Genomic DNA, 21,257 nt, shown 5'->3' on the forward strand with positions numbered 1-21,257 from the left:
CAGCACCCCACCTCCTCCCTCTTTGCTGACCTGGCTACTATGCAGGAGAGTTCCTTGCACAGCTGCTGCATGCCATTTTTTGAGTTAATTTCCCTTGGTTGTAGGTTGCAGTTTATAATAAGTGCCTGGCTTTTCCCATAGCCCAATTCTCTGACCAGTACCAAGACTCCCTGGGTCATGGTAAGCCTCAAACCAAATCTTCTCCAATCTCCAGTTGTCTCCCTTCTCCATGATTTCTCTGGTACTGTTAAGCCAGTGACCAGAGTCCAAACTGGGAAATGTCCCCTGGTGTGTGTCTTGTACTGTATCTTAATCTCCCTAGCAACTTCAAGCATCCATCCAGGTTTGCCAAGGCAGGACTGACTTCCTGCTCTGGGAGGGGAGGGAGCTATGAAGTTACAATCGCTGAACCAAGCTCTGCTCCATAGCTTCTATTGCAGGTGTGGTCCTTGGTGCAGGGCCCAGGGATTGCAGCAGCTGAGGTCTCAGGTGCAGAGCCTGGGGACATTCCTGTTGGCCTACACAATCTCTGTACCATTCATTTTTAAACAACCTTTGCAATCTTTGGCTTCCAAACTTTATATAAGCTGTGATTTGGTTTGCTGTTTACTGTGTTCTTCAGACTATTGGCTAGGTGTCCCAGTTGGTGCATGAGCAGATGGGTTAAGCTCCCACCTACCTCACTGCCATCTTCCAACTTCCCAAATAAGCTTTGTAAGGAGAAAAAAAAACAAGTTTCTGATGTGTTCCAGGGGCCCATTGGAACCAATGGAACTTTTTAATAACATATTTCATATCCTTGTTTTTATGCTATGCATAATGTTTTAAAAAGGAATATTGTACCATTTTCACTTTTCTTGGATAAATTCCACTTGGTCATGGTGTTACAGGGTGCAGCCAAGAGGGGGGACCCCAAGTAGGCATTTGAAATGGGGTCCAGAACTCAAGGTGTCCAGGAGATTTGAAGATGTCTTCACCCCTTCCCCCCACAGTTGTGAGTTGGGGGAAGGGGCAAACAGAGCAAGAACATGCTGGGCAGCTTTACAGCTAATCCATGGCATGGTCATTTAATGTACCTATAGCCTTTGGCTGGTTGCTTAAATATACTAAATAGCTATGGCCAGGCTCAAGGCCAGGGGCATGGAAAGGGACCTCCCCCCAAGATGTGACTGGGGGGCAGGTCCCCCAAGTTACAGCACCTGCGTGGGAGCTCGGAGAAGATTGGCCCCATGACATGGGGTGACACCTGCCCAGACCCACGATGGCACCCAGAAAAGCTGGAGAAGACAGCAGATTGAGGGCAAGTGTGCCTGAGTGTAGGAGGAGTCGGAAATGGGGCTGCAGAGGAAGATTGGCACCGGGATTTAAACCCAGACACGGCAGCCATTGAAGAGGAACCACGCGGCCTGGATAGAGTGGAGACTCCCGTAGCCTTGGGAGAGAGGACCACGTGCCTTTGCCAGAGTGGGGACCCCCGCAGCTTTAGAAGGGGGAACCACCACCTGGTTTTAGCAGAGATCCTGGTGACTCAGAGGAGGGTGCTGGGAACCCAGGGAGGTCTCCCAGTCGAGATGGAGTACTAACTGGGAAGAACCAGAGGACTGTCTGAGCCATGGACTTCTATTTCCTTTCCTGAGATACTGTACTCTGGACTGGGCAAAGGGGGAAGGAAGGAAGGACTGTGTCTGTTTGTGGGGGTTTTAAAAGGGACTTTAGGATTTTTGATAAAGACATTAGGTCACTACTTTAAGTTTGTATAGCATTAAACAAACATTTCCTTTTCATGAATCTCTGGCATTGAGAGACGTCTTTCCTCTGGCGGCGGATGTGATGGACCTGGGGGCTATTTTTTTCAATAATAGTTTATCGTCCCAGGCCCCCCTTGTTTGTTCTGTAACAATGGTATATGATCTTTTTAATATATTGCTGGATCCAGTTTGCCAATATTCTGTTTAGGCTTTTAGCATCTATGTTCATCATAGATACTGGGCTGTAATTTTCATTCTCTGTTGTTTATTTACCTTGTTTTGGAATAGGAAAATACTGGCCTCAGAGAAACATTCTGGGAGTCTTCCCTCTTCTCAAATTTTTTGGAATAGTTTGAGAAGCACAGGTGGTAATTCTTTGAATATTTGGTAAAATTTGCCTATGAAGCCATTGTGTTAACGGTTTTTGTGTGCTGGAAGTTTTTTGATTACTGCTTTTTTTCTACTTGATATTAATCTGTTCAGACTTGCTTCTTCTTGATTCAGTTTTGGAAAAATATATGTTTCTAGGAATTTATCCATTTTGCTCAGGTTGTCCAATTTCTTGGTATATAGTTGTTCATAGTAACTTCTTACAAACCTTTGTATTTCTGTAGTATCAGTTTTTACTTCTCTTTCATTTCTGATGGTATTAATTTCAGTCCTCTCTTTTTACTCTAACAACAAGAAATATAAGGTACCTAGGAATAAATTTAATGATGGAGCTTAAAAAAACTGTACCTGAAAAACAATAGAGCACTGAAAAAATTGAGGAAGATACAAATAAATGGCAGTATGTACTGTATTTGTGGATTGGAAAAGTTAACATCATTCCCAAATGATAGATTATGGGTAGTCTATGCTACCAAAAGCAATTCTTAGTAAAATACCAATAGCATATTTCGCTGACATAGAACAAATATTTCAAAAATTTATACATAGCCAAAAATGCCCCAAATAGTCTCAGCAACCTTAAGAAAGAAGAAAAAAGCTGGAGAAATCACAATACCTAAAATTTAACTATACTGCAAGGCCACCATAAGGAAAACAGTTTGATAATGGCATGAAAACAGACACGTAGATCAATGGAACAGAATAAAGAGCCCAGAAATAAATCCAAGTCTCTATGGCTAATTAATATTTGACAAAAGGGACATGAGTATATAATGGAGTGAAGACAGCCTCTTTAATAAATAGTGTGGGGAGACCTGGACTGGTACATGCAAAAGAATGAAACTAGACCACCATATCTCAGAATACACCATACACCAGAATAAACTCAAAATAGATAAAAAAAATTTAAATGTAAGTAATGGTAATTAAAAGTCATAGTAGAAAACATATGCAGTAAAATTTCAGATATCCCATGTGGTGATATTTTTGCTGATGTATATTTAAGGCAAGAGAAATAAAGGAAAAATAAGCAAATGGAATTACATCAAATTAAAAATCTTCTGCATGGAGGAGAAATGATGGCAGAGGAGTGAATGGAAGCCACACTGACCTACTCCCAGCACCAATCTGGAACTACAACTCGAATGTGGAGAAACCACCCAGAACAAGACAGACAGAAAAACCAGCTTCATCACAACCTGTCTTGTAAGGAGTGCAGTAGAAACTCAAGAGGGTTGGATGGGTGCCCACAGGTAGCAGGGCTGGAGGGATAATTAAGAAGTTAGTTGAATCCCCATTTAGAAGAATGGGGTCTAAACCCTAAGCTAGGATTCCCAGCCTAGAGCACCAGAGCCCAAAAAGTACACAGATAACAACCAGGAGCGAAAAGTGGCAGGGCTGCAGAGACAAACAGCTGGAGATGCAAGAGCTGTTTAAAGGGAAAACACACAAATTTTCATTTGCAACTGCTTACCCTGGCTTCTGGCAAAGGTGGAGGCAGAGTGAGCTGGTAACACCTGAGAAGAGACTAAGGAATGAAGCTTTGGGAGAGAACTGAGAAAGTAGACTATGGGATCCTGGTTCTGAGTCACCCCCCAGATGCTCAGGCAGAACACTGTCTTCTGAATGGCAGTGGCCTGAGGGGAAACAATAGCCCTAACCCTAGGAGGGTGTCTGCCCTGGCCCTGTGGTGCTTCACCTTACTACTGTATGCATAGTGACCACATTAGCAACTAAAGGTGATAGCCAGAGACAGTAGATCCCTAGCAAAGCAGGAAAGGGTGGACTAGAGAGGCTTGAGGAGAGACAGGGGATGGAGGCCTTGGGGAGAGAATTGAAAGAGTATCTGCTGGGATCCCAAGTGCTGAGCCAATCCCCATTTGCAGCAACCATCCCGCTCAGTCAGACCACTCCCCTCAGAGCAGCAGCAGCCTGAGTGGAAATGATAATCCCCACCCAAGGAGGGATTTTCCCCCACCTTACAGTGCTTAAACCTGAATGCTGAGTGCACAGTGACCAGATTAACAATTGAAAGAGAAAGCAAGGGACAGCAGATCACTGGAAGTATCAAACAGGCTACCTAAGGTCAGACAGGGTCAACATCTGATATTATCAGAGGCAGATCCACAAAGAAAATAAACAGTGGTAAATACAAGAGACTACTGAGATGAAAGTCACTGTGGTCTTCTTTATGATGTGCTATATTTTCTTTCCTGCATAGCTTTTTAACATTCATTTTCTATCCAGCAAGTTTATACATATTGTCACTAGACTTTATACTATAGTGCATTTCAATTCACATATTTGGGCCTACTCTCCTCTTAGCCCATTTTATTTTCCTCTGTCCTCACATTATTTTCTTTTCAATCTTTGTTTTCTCTCTAGCTACAACTTGTTTCCTTTGTACACTCTTATTATCTCTCCCTCATCTGGACACACAAAACCAATTTTCCTGTCAAGGGTCATTTCACATCCTTTTGACCTGCTCTTACAATTCCTGTGTTCTCTCTTCACCTTTAACAATCTTTGTTAGTTGTTTGTGGGTAGGGTAGTTCTTGTTAGATTGTTTTTTCAATTGTATCTCTAGAGTTACACTAATTCTGTATTTCAAATATCAAATTTTACTGGAGCCTTCTCTTTCTTTCATCTCAAATTTTATTTTTTTCAGTCTTACCCTGTTTTTTTCTTTTTCTTCTTTTTTTTTGCTTTCTTCTATTTCTCTCTCATCCTGACCTTTTCTTTTTCTTTAATGTCCTTTTTTTCTTTTTTCTTCTTCCTTATATCCAAAATTTTAATTTTTAACTCTCTTAGCCTGGTTTTTGGTCCTCACTCTTAGTATTTCCTTTTCCACTATCATTTCAAAATCACTTCCCATTCCTCTAAACATCTCTTAGACTTTTCTTTGTTTCTTTTTTCCTTCTTATTCCCATATCACCTACATTAATTTTGGATTATTTGTTCTTTATAGTACTGTAGTGGATCCTTCTCTCCAATTTGGCTCATATATTTTATTAATTATTTACTATTTTTCTTTCCTTTTCCTTTCTCTCTCTCACTTTATTTTATTTTATATTATCTTAATTTCTGTTTAAAACTAATATTGTATGCTTCCTCTCTCATACACCATTCCACATTCTTCATTCCCTTTTTATTTGAGGTAAATTTTACCTTCTGTCTTTCCATTCCTCCAACTCTCAACTCTCAACTCTTAGTGCTCCTCAACTTACCCTCTCAAAATCACTTTTCTTTCAGTAAATCATCTCATATTCACTCTCCATTCTAATAGTAGTCTTAATCTCATTATACCCTTATTAATACTTCATTTACTGTTGATACTGGGATACTTTGTAGGGGGGGGATATATTTGTGAGTGTGAGTTTTGGTCCCAGATTTTGTGACTTTGTAACTTTGTTCTGGCAGCACCTGCACAATGGCACACAAGACATGGTGGGTGGAGTGCCTCTTAATCAACCAGCTGGAAGGAAGGAATCACCAAAGAAAGACCCAATAATCAAAACCCAATTACATCCAGAGAACTAGCATAAAAGGCATAAAGGACATCCCAAGACCACCAAGTTCTGGTGATCAGAGACTGCACCACTGAATCTCACAGGCCTCGTACCATAGAAGTTTGCACCACAAAGTAAGAAAGTCAAAAGAATAATTTAAAAAGCAAAAGCAAAGAAGTGTCCCACAAATATTTGGAAAACAAAGAAACAACCTCCAATGAAAAGGAAAGGAGGGATCCTCAGAAAGAATTCTATACAGCAATGGATTGAGCGCGGGCTGTGAACCAAAGCATCGCAGGTTCGATTCTCAGTCAGGGCACATGCCTGGGTTGCAGGCCACGGCCTCCAGCAACCACATATTGATGTTTGTCTCTCTCTCTCTCTCTCTCTCTCTCTCTCTCTCTCTCTTTCTCCCTCCATTCTCTCTCTAAAAATAAATAAAATCTTTTTAAAAATTAAAAAAAAAAGAATTCTATACAGCAGAAAGAAAGAAGGAGCTCCTACCCTTTGCAACAGCATGGATGGAACTGAAAAGCATTATGCTAAGTGAAATAAGCCAAGCGGTAAAAGACAAATACCATATCATCCCACCTTTAACAAGAACCTAGTCAACAAAACAATGAAATGAGCAAAATATAACCAAAGACACTGAAATAAAGAACAGACTGACAGTTCAGAGGGGAGAGGGGAGGGAATTTCAGGGGAATTTCAGGGGGAAAGTGGAAGAGTTTATAGGAAAAAGTATAACGGACACATGGACAAAAACTAGGGATGGGTGGAAATGGGAGGGAGGTGGGGAGGGCTAGGTAGGTGGGCTGGGGTAGGAGTAAAAGATAGAAAATTGTACTTGAACAATACTTAAAATAAAATTTAAAAAATAAAGAAAAAATAATGCTAAATAAAATAGAGACAGGTAAACTATCAGATACTGAGTTCAAAACAATGGTTATAAGGGAGCTCAATGAGCTGTATACAAATTACCAAAAATTAAAGAAAAACTATGAAGAACGTACTGCAAACTATATCACTATGAAAAATGACATACAAACAATCAACAAGGGCCAAGATAAAATGAAGAATACAATTTCAAAAAGTACACAATAGAAGAAATCAAGAGCAGGCTGGATGAAGCTGGGATCAAATCAGTGAGATGGAGGAAAAGGTGTAAAAAATACTCCCAAAAAGAGCAAGAAAAGGAAAATAGACTAAAAATGATCAAAGCAGGATTAAGAGAAATAAAGGACAACATAATTGGAATAATACCCATATAATATAGACACCAGAAGAAGTAGAAGAGGAGCAAGACATAGAAAGCCTGTTGAAAAGGTAATGATGGAAATCTTTGATGCAACTGGCATGGCTGGATCATTCAGATCCTGCAGGAAGGTAACGAGGGATTAAAAAATAAAGAGACAGAGTCAAAGTGGGGTCAGGTAGAGTCCCTTCTCTGGGATGCAGAGGAAGGAATAGTTTATTAGTGAAGTCAGGCTGCATATATTGAGTAAGCTTTGAAGCAGGGCATGAGAAAGACAAACCACAAGGCTAGGTACATTTTACTTTTTAAGAACATTTGCTGCTCCTTCTTGGTACAGTGATATAGCAAGCATCCAAGTCGTTCTTTTCTTACAACAATCTATCAGTCAGTCTTCCATGGCCTAGGGCAGCTGTGCTGAACCCAAGGCCTGCTTCCAACTCCCTTGGCACACATTATCCTTCTTGGCTCTCCACAAATCTTCACTAATTTGATGAGAGATGAAAAAAAAGCCACACAAGTTGAAGAAGCAGAGAGGGTCCCAGTCAAGAGGAACCTAAAGAGGTCCACTGCAAGGCACATCATAATTAAAATAGCAAAATTTAAAGACAAAGAGAGAATATTAAAGGCAGCAACAGAGAAACAGGACATAACATACAAGGTAGCCCCACATAAGGCTAGCAGCTGACTTCTCAACAGAAACATTTCAAGCCAGAAGGGAATGGCAAGAAATATTCCCAGTTATGAAAAACAAAGGAGTACAAATGAGATTACTCAATCCAGCAGACTCTCAATTAAAATGGAAGGTGAAATAAGGAGCTTCCTGGACAAAAGCAGGCTAAGACAATATACTTCCAACAAACCAGCATTGCAGGATATGCTAAAGGGACTGCTTTAAGAAGAGGAAGAAAAACAGTGAGAGAAAAAGGAACAAAGGTACAAAGGATGTAAAACGACAATGAATAAGTATCTAACAATAATAACCTTAAATGTAAATGGATTAATAGCCCCAATCAAAAGACATAGACTAGCTGAATGGATAAGAAAACACGACCCACACAACTGCTGCCTATAGGATACCCACCTCAGGACAAAAGACATACACAGACTAAAAGTGAAGGATTGAAAAATATATTCCAAGCAAACAAGGAGAAAAAAGCAGGAGTAGTAATATTTACATCTGACAAAATAGACTTCAAAACAAAGTCCATAAAAATAGACCCAGAAGGATACTTCCTAATACGCAAGGGAAGAATCTATTGAGAAGACATAAACATTATAAATGAATATGTACTCAATATAGGAACACCCAAGTATACAAGGAAACTCTTGGAGGACTTCAATAAAGATACCGAGAGCAACACGCTTATCCTAGGGGATTTTAACACCCCACTGTCAACAATTGATAGACCTTCCAAGAAAATATCAACAAGGATATTGAGGCATTGAATAATGCCCTAGATCAAATGGACTTAACTGATATAATAGAACCTTTCATCCCCCAAAAGCAAAGGACCCATTACTTTCAAATGCACATGGAATATTTTCAGATAGACTACATGTTATGCCACAAAACAAGCCTTAAAAAGTTCAGGAAATTTGAAATCATACCAAGCATCTTCTCAGATACATGGGTCTGAAAGCAGAAACCAACCTCAAGGAAAAAACTGAAAAACGTTCAAACTCCTGGTGATTGAATAGCATGCTATTAAACAATGAATGGGTTAAGAATGAGATCATGAAAGAAATAAAAAAGTTTCTGGAAAAAAATGGAAATGAATTCACAACAATCAATACTTATTAGACAGAGTGAACACAGTCCTGACAAGGAAGTTCGTAGCGATAGAGGCTTAACAAAAAAAGATAGAAACAGGACTTCCGGCAAGATGGAGGAATAGGTGGATGCACCGTACCTCCTCGCACAACCAAGAACAGAACAACAATAATTTACAACAATGATTTGCAGTCATAATATCAGAACTGTCAGAGGATTTATCTAAATGGAAGTCGGACAGCCTAGAAGTTGAAGTAGACCCGTACATCCAGACTGGTAGGGGACAACGAGCCGAGCGAGCGGGCGCGGGGCTGGCTCGGGTCGCAGGCGCGCGGAGGTCAGGGGAAATTTGGCGCAAAATCGGCGCGACAGCAATCCGGGGCGCGGGAGCGCAGCGGTGCAGCGGTGATCCCTGAGTACGCAAGCAGCGGCTGGGGGAATCAGTGGGGTAGCGATTGTGGACCAGGGCAGAGCTCACGGCCCAGAAGCCCAGGGAAGTGTCTGGCTCCAGGAGTACGGAACGGTCGCCATTGATCCCTCCTGTCCCCGCTCCCGCCCCTGCCCCCACATATAACGTCACAATCTAGCGACTGGGGCACCCAGCCCGGTGAACACCTAAGGCTCTGCCCCCTACCATAACAAGAGCGACCAGACCGGAGAAAAAATAAATAAATAAATAAAATAATAGGAGAGATAGGGAAAGACAGAAGATATGTTTCCAGCAGAACAGATCAGTCCCCCAGGACTCATCCTTTTGAGTGACCAAGAAATAGCCAATCTATCAGATGCACAGTTCAAAACACTGGTGATCAGGAAGCTCACGGAACTGGTTGATTTTGGATGCAAATTACATGAAAAAATGCAGATTACCATAAAAGGGATGCAGGAAGATATACGGAGGAGAGCCAATAGTGAAAGGAAGGAATCTGAGTCTCAAAACAACACAGTGGACCAGAAGGAAGATAGAATCAACCAAGCAGGAGAGCATGATGAAATAAGAATTCAAAAAATCGAAGAAAAGCTTAAGACCATCGAGGACACCTTTAAACGTTCCAACATCCGAATTATAGGGGTACCAGAAGGGGAGGACCAACAAGTGGAAAAGTTATTTGAACAAATAATAAAGGAGAACTTCCCTAAACTGGCAAAGGGAACAGTATTCCAAGAAATCCAAGGAGCGCAGAGAGCCCCAAAGAAGTTGGACCCAAGAAGAAACACACCAAGGCACATCATAATTACTTTAGCCAAGGTAAAAACGAAGGAGAGAATCCTAGAAGCAGCAAGAGATAAGGGGACAGTCACCTACAAAGGAGTTCCCATCAGACTGTCAGCTGATTTTTCAAAAGAGACCTTACAGGCAAGAAGGGGCTGGAAAGAAATATTCCAAGTCATGAAAGACAAGGACCTACATCCCAGATTACTCTATTCAGCAAAGCTCTCATTTAGAATGGAAGAGAAGATAAAGTGCTTTTCAGATAAGGTCAAATTAAAGGAGTTCATCATCACCAAGCCCTTACTTTATGAAATGCTAAAGGGACTTATCTAAGAAAAGAAGATAAAGAAAAGACATGTATAGTAAAAGGACAACAAACTCACAATTCTTAACAACCACACCTAAAGCAAAACCAAAAGAAACTAAGCAAACAACTAGAATAGGAACAGAACCACAGAAATGGAGGGCACATGGGGGGCTAGCAGTAGGGGTGGGAGGAGGAGAGAGGGGGAAAAGGTATAGAGAATAAGTAGCATAGAATGTAGGTTGAAAATAGATAGGGGGAGGGCAAGAATAGTACGGGAAAAGTAGAAGCTAAAGAACGCATAAGTATGACACATGGACATGGCCTAAAGGGGGGGAATGTGGGTGGGAGAGGGGGTACAGGGGGGAGGGAAGTGAAGGGGGAAATGGGACAACTGTAATAGCATAATCAATAAAATATATTTAAAAAAAAGATAGAAACATTTCAAACAAACAACTTAACCCTACATCTACAAGAACTAAAGTAACAACAAACAAAGCTCAGCGAAAGCAGAAGGGAGGAAATAACCAAGATCAGAGCAAAATTAAGTAACATAGAGACTAAGAGCACAATTCTAAGGATCAATAAATCAAGGAGACTCTTCTTTGAAAAGATAAATGAAAATGGCATACCTTTACACAGGCTCATCAAAAAAAGAGAGAGAGGACCCAAATAAACACAATCAAAAACGAAAGAGGAGATATTATAACTCACACCACAGAAATACAACGGATTCTAAGAAATTACTATGAAGAACTGTATGCCAAGAAATTTGAAAACCTAGATGAAATGGACAAATTTCTAGAAAAATATAATCTTACAAAACTCAATAAAGAAGAAGCAGATAGCCTGAACAAACAAATAACAGCAAAAGAAATTGAAGCAGTAATCAAAAACTCCCAACACACAAAAGTCCTGTACCACATGGTTTCACAGGTACTTGCCATTGATTCACAGAAGAATTCTACAAAGCATTTAAGGAAGAGTTCACCCCTATACTTCACAGATTATTCCAAAAAAATCCAAGATGATGGCAGATTCTCAAACTCTTTGTATGAAGCCAGAATCATCCTAATTTCAAAACCAGACAAAGACACAACAAATAAAGAAAACTTCAGGCCAATATCGCTGATGAACATAGCCACTAAAATCCTAAACTAAGTATTGGCAAACCTCATCCAACAATACATTAAAAAGATCATACACCATGACCAAATGGGATTCATTCCAGCGATGCAAAAATGGTACAATATTTGGAAATCACTAAATGTAATACATCACATATACAAAATCAAAGACAAAAATTACATGATTGTATCAATAGACGCAGAAAAAGCATTTGATAAAGTACAGCACTCATTTATGATAAAAAACACTCTGCAAAGTGGGAATAGAGGGAGAATTCCTCAACATAATTAAGGCCATATATGAGAGACCAACAGCTAACGTCATACTCAATGGGTAAAAACTAAAATATTTCCACTAAGATCAGGAACAAGACAAGTCTGTCCACTCTCACCACTTCTATTCAATATAGTACTGGAAGTTTTAGCCACAGCAATCAGACAAGAAAAGGAAATAAAAGGCATCCAAACCAGAAAGGAGGAAACAAAAGTGTCACTATTTGCAGATGACATAATAGTGTACATAGAAAATCCTATAGACTCAGGCAAAAAGCTAATTGACCTAATAAATGGATTTGGCAAAATAGCAGGATACAAAGTCAATATCCAGAAATCAAAGGCATTTCGGTACACCAACAATGAAACAGCAGAAGCAGAAATCGCGAAAAACATCCCATTTGATATAGCAAAAAGAAAAATAAAATACATAGGAATAAACCTAAACAAAGAGGGAAAAGACCTGTATTCAGAAAACTACATAACACTCAGGAAAGAAATCAAGGAAGACACAAAAGAATGGAAACATGTACCATGTTCATGGATTGGAAAAATTAACATCATTAAAATGTCCATACTACCCAAAGCAATTTACACATTCAATGCAATACCTATTAAAGTACCAATGGCATATTTCACAAACATAGGACAAACACTTCAAAAATGTATATGGAATCATAAATGACCCTGAATAGCTGCTGCATTTTTGAGAAAGAAAAGTAAAGTAGAAGGGATCACAAAACCTGACACTAAACTATATTACAAGGCCACTGTAATCAAAACAGCCTGGTACTGGCATTAAAAACAGGCTCATGCACCAATGGAAGAGAACAGAGGGCCCAGAAATAAACCCAAGTCTCTACAGTCAATTAATATTTGACAAAGGTGGCAGCAACATAAAGTGGAGTAAAAATAGCCTCTTCAACAAATGGTGTTAGAAGAACTGGACAGCTATGTGCAAAAAAATGAAACTCAAGCACCAACTTACACCATACACAAAAAGAAATTCAAGGCGGATAAAAGATTTAATCATAAGCTGTGACACCATTAAAGTCCTAGAGGAGAACATAGGCAGAAAAATCTCAGATATTTCATGCAGCAACATTTTTACTGACATGTCCCCTAGAGCAAGGGACATAAAGGAAACAATAAACAAACGGGATCTCCTCAAAATAAAAAACTTCTGCTCAGCCAAAGGAAACAGTATTAAAATAAAAAGAGAATCAGCTGTATGGGAAAACATATTTGCCAACGATACCTCAAACAAGGGTTTAATCTCCAAAATAAATAAAGAACTTTCACAGCTCCACTGTAAGCAGACTAGCAACCTAATTAAAAAATGGGCAAAGGCCTTGAACCACCACTTCTCCAAGGAGGACATACAGAGGATCTAGAGACACATGAAAAGATGCTCAATATCGCTAGCTATCAGAGAGATGCAAATTAAAACCACAGTGAGGTACCACTTCACACTGGTCAGAATGGCCATCATAAACAAAGCAACAAACAAGTGTTGGAGAGGTTGTGGAGAAAGGGTACCCTAGTGCACTGTTGGTGGATTGCAAACTGATACAACCACTAAGGAAAACAGTATGGAACTTCCTCAGAAAACTAAAAATAGATCTGCCTTTTGACCCAATAATCCCACTGCTGGGATTATATCTTAAGAACCCTAAAACACCAATCCAAAAGAACCTATGCACCCAATGTTCATAGCAGCACAATTTACAACAGCCAAGTGCTGGAAGCAACCTAGGTGCCCATCAGTAAATGAATGGATCAAAAACCATGGTACATTTACACAATGGAATTCTATGCAGCAGAAGGAAAGAAGGAGCTCCTTCCCTTTGCAACAGCATGGATGGAGCTGGAAAGCATTATCCTAAGCGAAATAAGCCAGGCAGTGAAAGACAAATACCATATAATCTCACCTTTGACAGGACCTTAAACAACAAAACAAAGAAGCAAAATATAGTCAAAGACACTGAAATAGAGAACAGGCTGACAGATACCAGGGGGGGAGGGGAGGGAATTTCAGGGGAGAATGGAAAGGGTTTACAGAAACAAATATAAAGGACACATGGACAAAAACTAGCGGGGTGGAAATGGGAGGGAGGTCGGGAAGGAGGTGTGGGTGGGCTGGGATGCGAGTAAAGGACAGAAAACTGTACTTGAACAATGATTAAAATAAAATTGGGGAAAAGCATTGGAAAAACATTTCCTTTTGAGGACATTTTTCATCAGGGGTGAATATAGAGGGTGGGGCACACAGGCCATGTCATTTTTGGTCAAAAACTGCCAAACACCAGTCAGGGCACATGCCTGGGTTGCAGGCCATGGCCCTCAGCCACTGCACATTGATGTTTCTGCCTCTTTCTTTTTCTTCCTCCCTTCCTTCTCTAAAAAGAAATAAATAAAAATCTTTTAAAAAATACTGTCAAACATTCAGCAATCTGTGGGCTGGTGTGCTCATAAATCATCCATTATGAAGTGGGAAAACACATTCAAAGAGTCTTCAAAAAAATTCACTGACGCCTAACACAACCTCTCAAAACACTACCAGCTGGTACACTGATACAGATGGGTTGCTAGAACATACCCACCTAGCAGAGAAAGCCTGTATAACATGGGGTCCACACTGTAGAAGATAATTCTGTTCTTTTAGGGTCCACCTTGTATCTAATATTTCCCATATTGCCCCTCTCTCTTATGGATCTATCATAATTTTCAGTGTTCACTGTGATTTCTCCTGATCACCGCTTTTGTGAATGTTAACCCTCTTCTTGGAAGACCTTCTTACTCTTCTTTCCCCAAATAAAAGTTTTCTTCATGTGTCTCAGCCACTGCCTCTTAGTAAAATCCTTAGAGCTTCTGCTGTAGTCTCATCTCCTTCTTTATACAGACACACATATATGCACACACACCACACACACACACACACATTTGAGTTTACTTTCATCTATGTGTCCTCCTGAGGGCCTCTACCATAAACCTTACTATGTTTTATTTTGTTGTAACTCTTGTTATTTTTTTTAATTTCACCAGATTGTGAGTTTCTTTTATAGCACATTGAGCCTTTTGTCTTTTGTAACACCCAGTATGTAATTAGCACTTGAAAGTAGCTTTTTTAAAAATAAATAGGTTTGGATCTAATACCTAGCTAAAAATTTTAAAAGGCAACATTCCTTACTCAATGAAAATATAAAGTTGCTATTCTTTAGAAAAAATATTTAATAATGTATACGTTATGTACAAAATGTGCATACACTATAAATATATCTGATGAGTTTTTTAATATATTTTATTGATTATGCTATCACAATTGTCCCATTTCTCAATGAATTTGTACACTGTGAACATAACTAATTTCTGGAAAAATAAAATGTTGTCTTTGATCATTTATGTCTAGTTTGTTAACCTGTTTTTGTTCAAACTTTTACTGTGATTGTGGACTTCTCTATTATTGTAATTCTAACAATTTTAGTCTTATAAATTTTCAGGCTATGTTGTTTGAAGCATATAAATTTAGAATCACTATGTCTTCTTGGTGAATTAACACTGTATTATTATTAAACATTCCTTTTTTTGATCCAATAATATTTGCTTAAGGGACACTTTGTCCTAGTCTTAGTATTATTATGTCACTTTAATATTTTCATGGCATAACAATTTTTACCTTTTATTTTTGACATTTCTTTTTATGTTTCACTTCTTTTTTTATTGTTGTTCAAGTACAGTTGTCTTCATTCCCCCCCCACCTGTATCCATATATTTCAAATATGTTTCTTATGAGCAACACAGGGACTTTTTTATTAAATCTCATAATTAGTTTCTAATTAAAATACTTAAATTAGTGGTTCCAGTCAAGATGGAGGCATACATAGAAACATTTGGCTTTCTTGCACAGTGAAAAGAAGAATAACTACCAACTTAAAAACAATAAACAACCAGAACTGCCAGAAAATTAAACTGCATGGTAATCTGACAATCAAGGAGTTAAAAAAAAACATTCATCCAAACAGGTAGGAGTGGCTTAGACAGGCAACTGGATGGAGAGGACTCATGGCAAGGCAGGAGTCCACTCAGGCAAGACAGAGCCTGGCTGTCCAGGAAACTAAATACACAAAATCCCTAGCTATAAAATCCTGTGGAGGTTAAGAAGGCGGGAGAAACTCCCAGTCTCACAGGGGAGTTCATCGGAGAGACCTGCATGGTCCTAGAGCATACACAAACCCACCCACCTGAAAATCAGCACCTAAAATAGCACAGTTTGCTTGTAGGAAGAGAGGGAAGTGATAGAAAGTGGGGCTAGAGTGAGAAAGCAAGCAGAATTGTTCCCTCTCTGATGCCTCCCCCACAGACAACACCACAACACACTAAAGAGGGTTGCCCCACCTTGGCAGAAACCTAAGACTCCACCCCTTACAACACAACAGGTGCACCAAGAGAAAGAAATATGGCCCAAATGAAAGGACAGAACAAAGCTCCAGAAAAACTAAGCAACTAGGAGATAGAAAACCTACACAGAGTTCAAAACACTGGTAACCAGGATGCTCAGAGAACAGATTGAATTTGGTCACAAAATCAAGGAAGAAATGAAGACTATGTAAAGTGAAATAAATAAAAATATACTGGGAACCAACAGTGAAAGTAAAGAAACCAGGATTCAGATCAACAATCTGGACCAGAACAAAGAAATAAACATACGACCAGAACAGAAGGAAGAAACGAGAATTTTAAAAAATGAGGAGAGGCTTAGGAACCTCTGGGACAACTTTAAACATTCCAACATCCAAATCATAGGGATGACCAAAGGAGAAAAGGAAGAGTAAGAAATTGAAAACTTACTTAACAAATAATGAAGGAAAAGTCCCCCAATCTTACAAAGGAAATAGACTTCCAGGAAGTCCAGGAAGCCCAGAGAGTCCCAAAGAAATAGGACCCAAGGAGGAATACACCAAGGCACATCAGAATTAAGTTACCCAAGATTAAAGATAAAGAAAGAATCTTAAAAGCAGCATGAGGAAAAGAGAGAATTACCTACAAAGGAGTTCCTGTAAGACTATCCACTGATTTCTTAATAGAAACCTTATAGACAAGAAGGGCCTGGAAAGAAGTATTTGAAATCATAAAAGACAAGAACCTACACCCAAGATTACCCTAACCAGCAAAGCTATCACTTAGAGTGGGAGGGCAGATAAAGTGCCTCCCAGATATGGTCAACTTAAAGGAGTTCATCATCATCAAGCAGAGTGACTATATTAACAACTGAAGGAGACAGCCACTGACTATAGAACCCTGGAAGTTTCAAACTGGATGCCTAAGATCAGACAGGGTCAACATCTGACATCACTAGAGGTGGATCCAGAAAGAAATAAACAGTGGTAAATACTAAAGGCTATGGAGATGAAATCCATTGTGGTCTTCTCAATGATTTGCTATATTTTCTTTCCTGTGTAGCTTTTTAACACTCATTTCTTTTCCAGCAAGTTTGTGCATATAAAGTCAGTAGATTTTATACTAGAATTTGTTTCAATTCACATACATGTTTGTCCCTACCTTCTCTTATTCCATTTTACCTTCTTTGTACCTCAAATTATTTTCATTTAAAATTTTATCTCTCTTGCTACAATTTGTTTCCATTCCTCACTCTTACTTTATCCCAAGTCTAGGCACACAAAACCAATTTTCTTGTCAATGGTCATCTCACATCCTTTTACCCACTCTTAAAATACCCACATTCTTTCTTCACCTTTAGCAATGTTTGCTACTTGGATGTGGGTAGGTTAGTTTTTGTTTTTTTCTCAATTGTATTTCTAGATCATTACTAATTTTGTATTTTAAATATCAAATTGTACTGGTCCCCTCTCCTACTCTTTTTATCATTTCAAATTTTTAATTTATCCCTGTCTTAGCCTATTTTTTCTTTTTTCTTCTATTTCTATTTCATCCTGACCTTTTATTTTTCTTTATTCTACTTTTTTCTTTTTTCTTTTTCTTTTTGTCTCAAAGTTCATTTTTTCCCTGTCTAAGCCAGATTTTTCTTCCTCACTCTTAGTATTGCCTCTCCTATCATTTCAAAATCACTTTCCATTACTCCAAACATCTCTTACACTTTTCCTTCTTTCTTTTTTCCCTCTTATCCCCATACCACCTATAGCAATTTCTGCTCATTTGTTTTTTTAAAGATTCTATTCATTTTATTTCTATAGAGGGAAGAGAGAGAGACAGAGAGGGAGAGAAACATCAATGTGTGGTTACCTCTCATTCATTCCCCACCAGAGACCTGGCCCACAATCCAGGCATGTGCCCTATAATGGGAATTGAACGGTGATCCTTTGATTCACAGGCCAGCACTCAACCACTGAATGACACCAGCCAGGGCTCTGCTAATTTGTTGTTGATAATGCTGTGATGGATCTTTCTCTCCTACTTTGATCCTATATTTTTTCTATTTATTTATTTTTTTCTTTCTTTTTCTTTTTCTCTCTCACATTATTTTGTTTTCTGTTTGAACCTACTACTATACACTTCCCTCCTCATACTACATACCACATTTTTCATTCCCTTTTTTTATTCATGATATAAATTTTTCCTTATCTCATTTCATTGCTCTGACTCCCAGCCCTTATTAATACTCCACCCTATAACCTCTCAAATCATTTTTTCTTTCAGTAGGTCATCTCATATTTTCTTTTCTTTCTTATAACAGTCTTAATCTCTTTACACCCTTATTAATACTGGTTAATTTGTTCTTGATAGTGAGATTAAGGGTGGGGAGTTATTTTTGAAGGTGTGGGGGTTGTTTCCTTGGCTGTGTGGTTTTCTTCTGGCAGCACCTGTACAGCAACATACAAGATGTGGTGAGCAGAGCAACCCTCAGTTAATCAACTAGAGGGAAAGACCTACCAAACAATGACCGAACAATCAAAACTCAAATACATCCATACAACCAACATAAATGGCATGAAGGGAAACCCAAGAGAATCAAGTTCAGGAGAAAAAGAAGACTACCACTGAATGACACAGGTCTTCTACCATAGAAGTTCACACTATAGTCAAGAAGCCAAAACAGAACAATTTAAGAAGCAAAAGCAAACAAGAAGAGTCTAACAAAGAATGGGGAGAAAAAGAAGCAATCCCCAATGGAAATCAAAGGAGGGATCCTCAGAAAGACTGCTAAATGAAATAGAGTCAAGTAAACTGTCAGATATTGAGTTCAAAACAATGGTTATACAGAAGTTCAATGAGCTCAGTGAAAAATAACAAAAACTACAGGGAAGCTATGAGGAACTTACCACAAACTATATCAGCATTAAAAAGGACATACAAACAATCAACAAGGCCAAGAGAAAAATGAAGAATATAATTTCTGAATTGAAGGACACAGTAGAAGGAATCAAAAAGAGGTTTGGTGAACCAGAGAATTAAATCAGCGAGCTGGGGGGCATGTTAACATGTTAGAAATAACTCCCAGAAAGAGCAAGAAAAGGAAACAAGGGACTCAAAAAGAACAAAGAGGGTAAAGGGGCATTACAGGACAACATGAAAAGTAATAATACCCATTTAATAGGGATACCACAAGGAGAAGAGGAGCAAGTAATAGAAAAGTAATGATAGAAAACTTCATTAATTTGATGAAAAAAAAAATCCACACAAGTTGAGGAAGCAGAGAGGGTCCCAATCAAGAGGAACCCAAAGAGGCCCACAGCAAGACACATCATAATTGAAATGTCAAAGTTTAAAGACAAAGAGATAATCTTAAAGGCAACAAGGGAGAAACAGGTTGTAACATGCAAGGGAGCCCTGATAAGGCTAGCAGGTGACCTCTCAACTGAAACACTTCAAGCCAAAAGGGAATGGCAATAAATGTTCCAAGTAATGAAAACCAGAGATCTGCAAGCAAGACTACTCTACTCAGCAAGCCTCTCAGTTAAAATGGAAAGAAAACTAAGAAGCTTCCTGGGCAAAAGAAGGCTAAAAGAATACACCTGCACCAAGAGCATTGCAAGATATGCTAAAGGGACTGCTATAGGAAGAGGAAGAAAAAGAGAGAGAGAGGAACACAGGTACACAGGGGATAAAATGCCAATGAATAAGTACCTATCAATAACTTTAATCACATGGTATTTGTCTTTCACTGCCTGGCTTATTTCACTTAGCATAATGCTCTCCATTCCATCCACAGTGATACAAAGGGTAGGAGCGCCTTCTTTCTTTCTGTTGCATAATATTCCGTTGTATAAATGTATCCCAGTCTTTTGATCCACTCATTTATGATGGGCACTTAGTTTGCTTCCAACATGTGGCTATTGTAAATTGTGCTGCTATGAACATTATGGTACATAAGTTCTTTTGAACTGGTGTTTCACGATTCTTAGGGCATAATCCCAGCAGTGGAATTGCTGAGTCAAAAGGCAGTTCCATTTTTAGTTTCATTCATATCTCTTTTTGTACATGTGGTTTTTTTCCTGGAAAGTATCTCCAGTCGTAGAATATAGACACAGAAGTTGTCTATATTATATTCCAGTGAAATTATTTTACTAAATAATTTCAAACTAGCTTTCAAAATGAGCACACAATATAGCCCCAACATTTTAGGAAAAAGGCAGACTCATTGAAAGCCACTCATTTTACTGACAGAAGAGGGTATTCTTTCCCCACCACCAGTTATAATGATATATAATTGTCATATAATATTGTATAAGTTTAAAATGTACAACATAATTTGATACACTTATATACTGCAAGATGATTACCACAGTAGAGTTGTTCACACCTCCGTCTCCTCATATACTTACTATTTCTTTTTCTGTATGAGAACATTTAAAATCTACTCTCTTAGAAACTTTAAAATATATAATACAATGTTGTTCATTGCAGTCACTATGCTATACATTAGATCCCAAAACTTATTCATCTGATATCTAGAAGATTGTACCCTTTGACCAACACTTTTCATTTTCCCCATCTCCCAGCTCCTGGCATTCACCATTCTACTCTTTGTTTCTATGAGTTTGACTTTTTAAGAGTCTACATATAAACAATTTCAGTATTTGTTTTTCTGTGACTTCCTTGTTCTAGATTTTTTAATTAGGCCATTGGTATTTTAATAGAATTTGGGTTGACTCTGTAGGCTATTTTCAGTCTTATAGATATTTTAATGTTAATTCTTCCAATCAATGAACATAGTATATGCTTCTACTTATTTGTGTCTTCCTCAATTCCTTTCTTCAATGTGTTATAGTTTTCCAAGTACAAGTCTTTTACAGCCTTGGTTAAAGTTGTTCTTAAGTAACTTATTTGTTGTTATTGTTGTTGTTTTTGTTGTTACAATCATAAATGGAATTGTTTTCTTACTTTCTCTTTTTGTTAGTTCATTATTGATACAGAAAATACTACAAATTTCTAAATATTAATTATGTATTCTACTATTTTTCTGAATTCATTTATTAGACCTATTGGCTTTTAGGTGAAGTTTTTAGGGGTTTTATGCAATATTATGTCATGTGTAAAAAATAACAGTTTTAGTTTCTCCTTTTGGGGGGATGACTTTTATTATTTTCTCTTTTCTGAGTTCTTTGGCTAGGACTTCCAGTACTATGTTGAATAAGAGTAGTGAAAGTGAACTTTCCTGTCTCATTGATGATCTTAAGGGAAACACTCA

This window comes from Phyllostomus discolor, chromosome 14 (genome assembly GCF_004126475.2).
Source record: "Phyllostomus discolor isolate MPI-MPIP mPhyDis1 chromosome 14, mPhyDis1.pri.v3, whole genome shotgun sequence".
In the NCBI taxonomy this organism is placed as follows: domain Eukaryota; kingdom Metazoa; phylum Chordata; class Mammalia; order Chiroptera; family Phyllostomidae; genus Phyllostomus; species Phyllostomus discolor.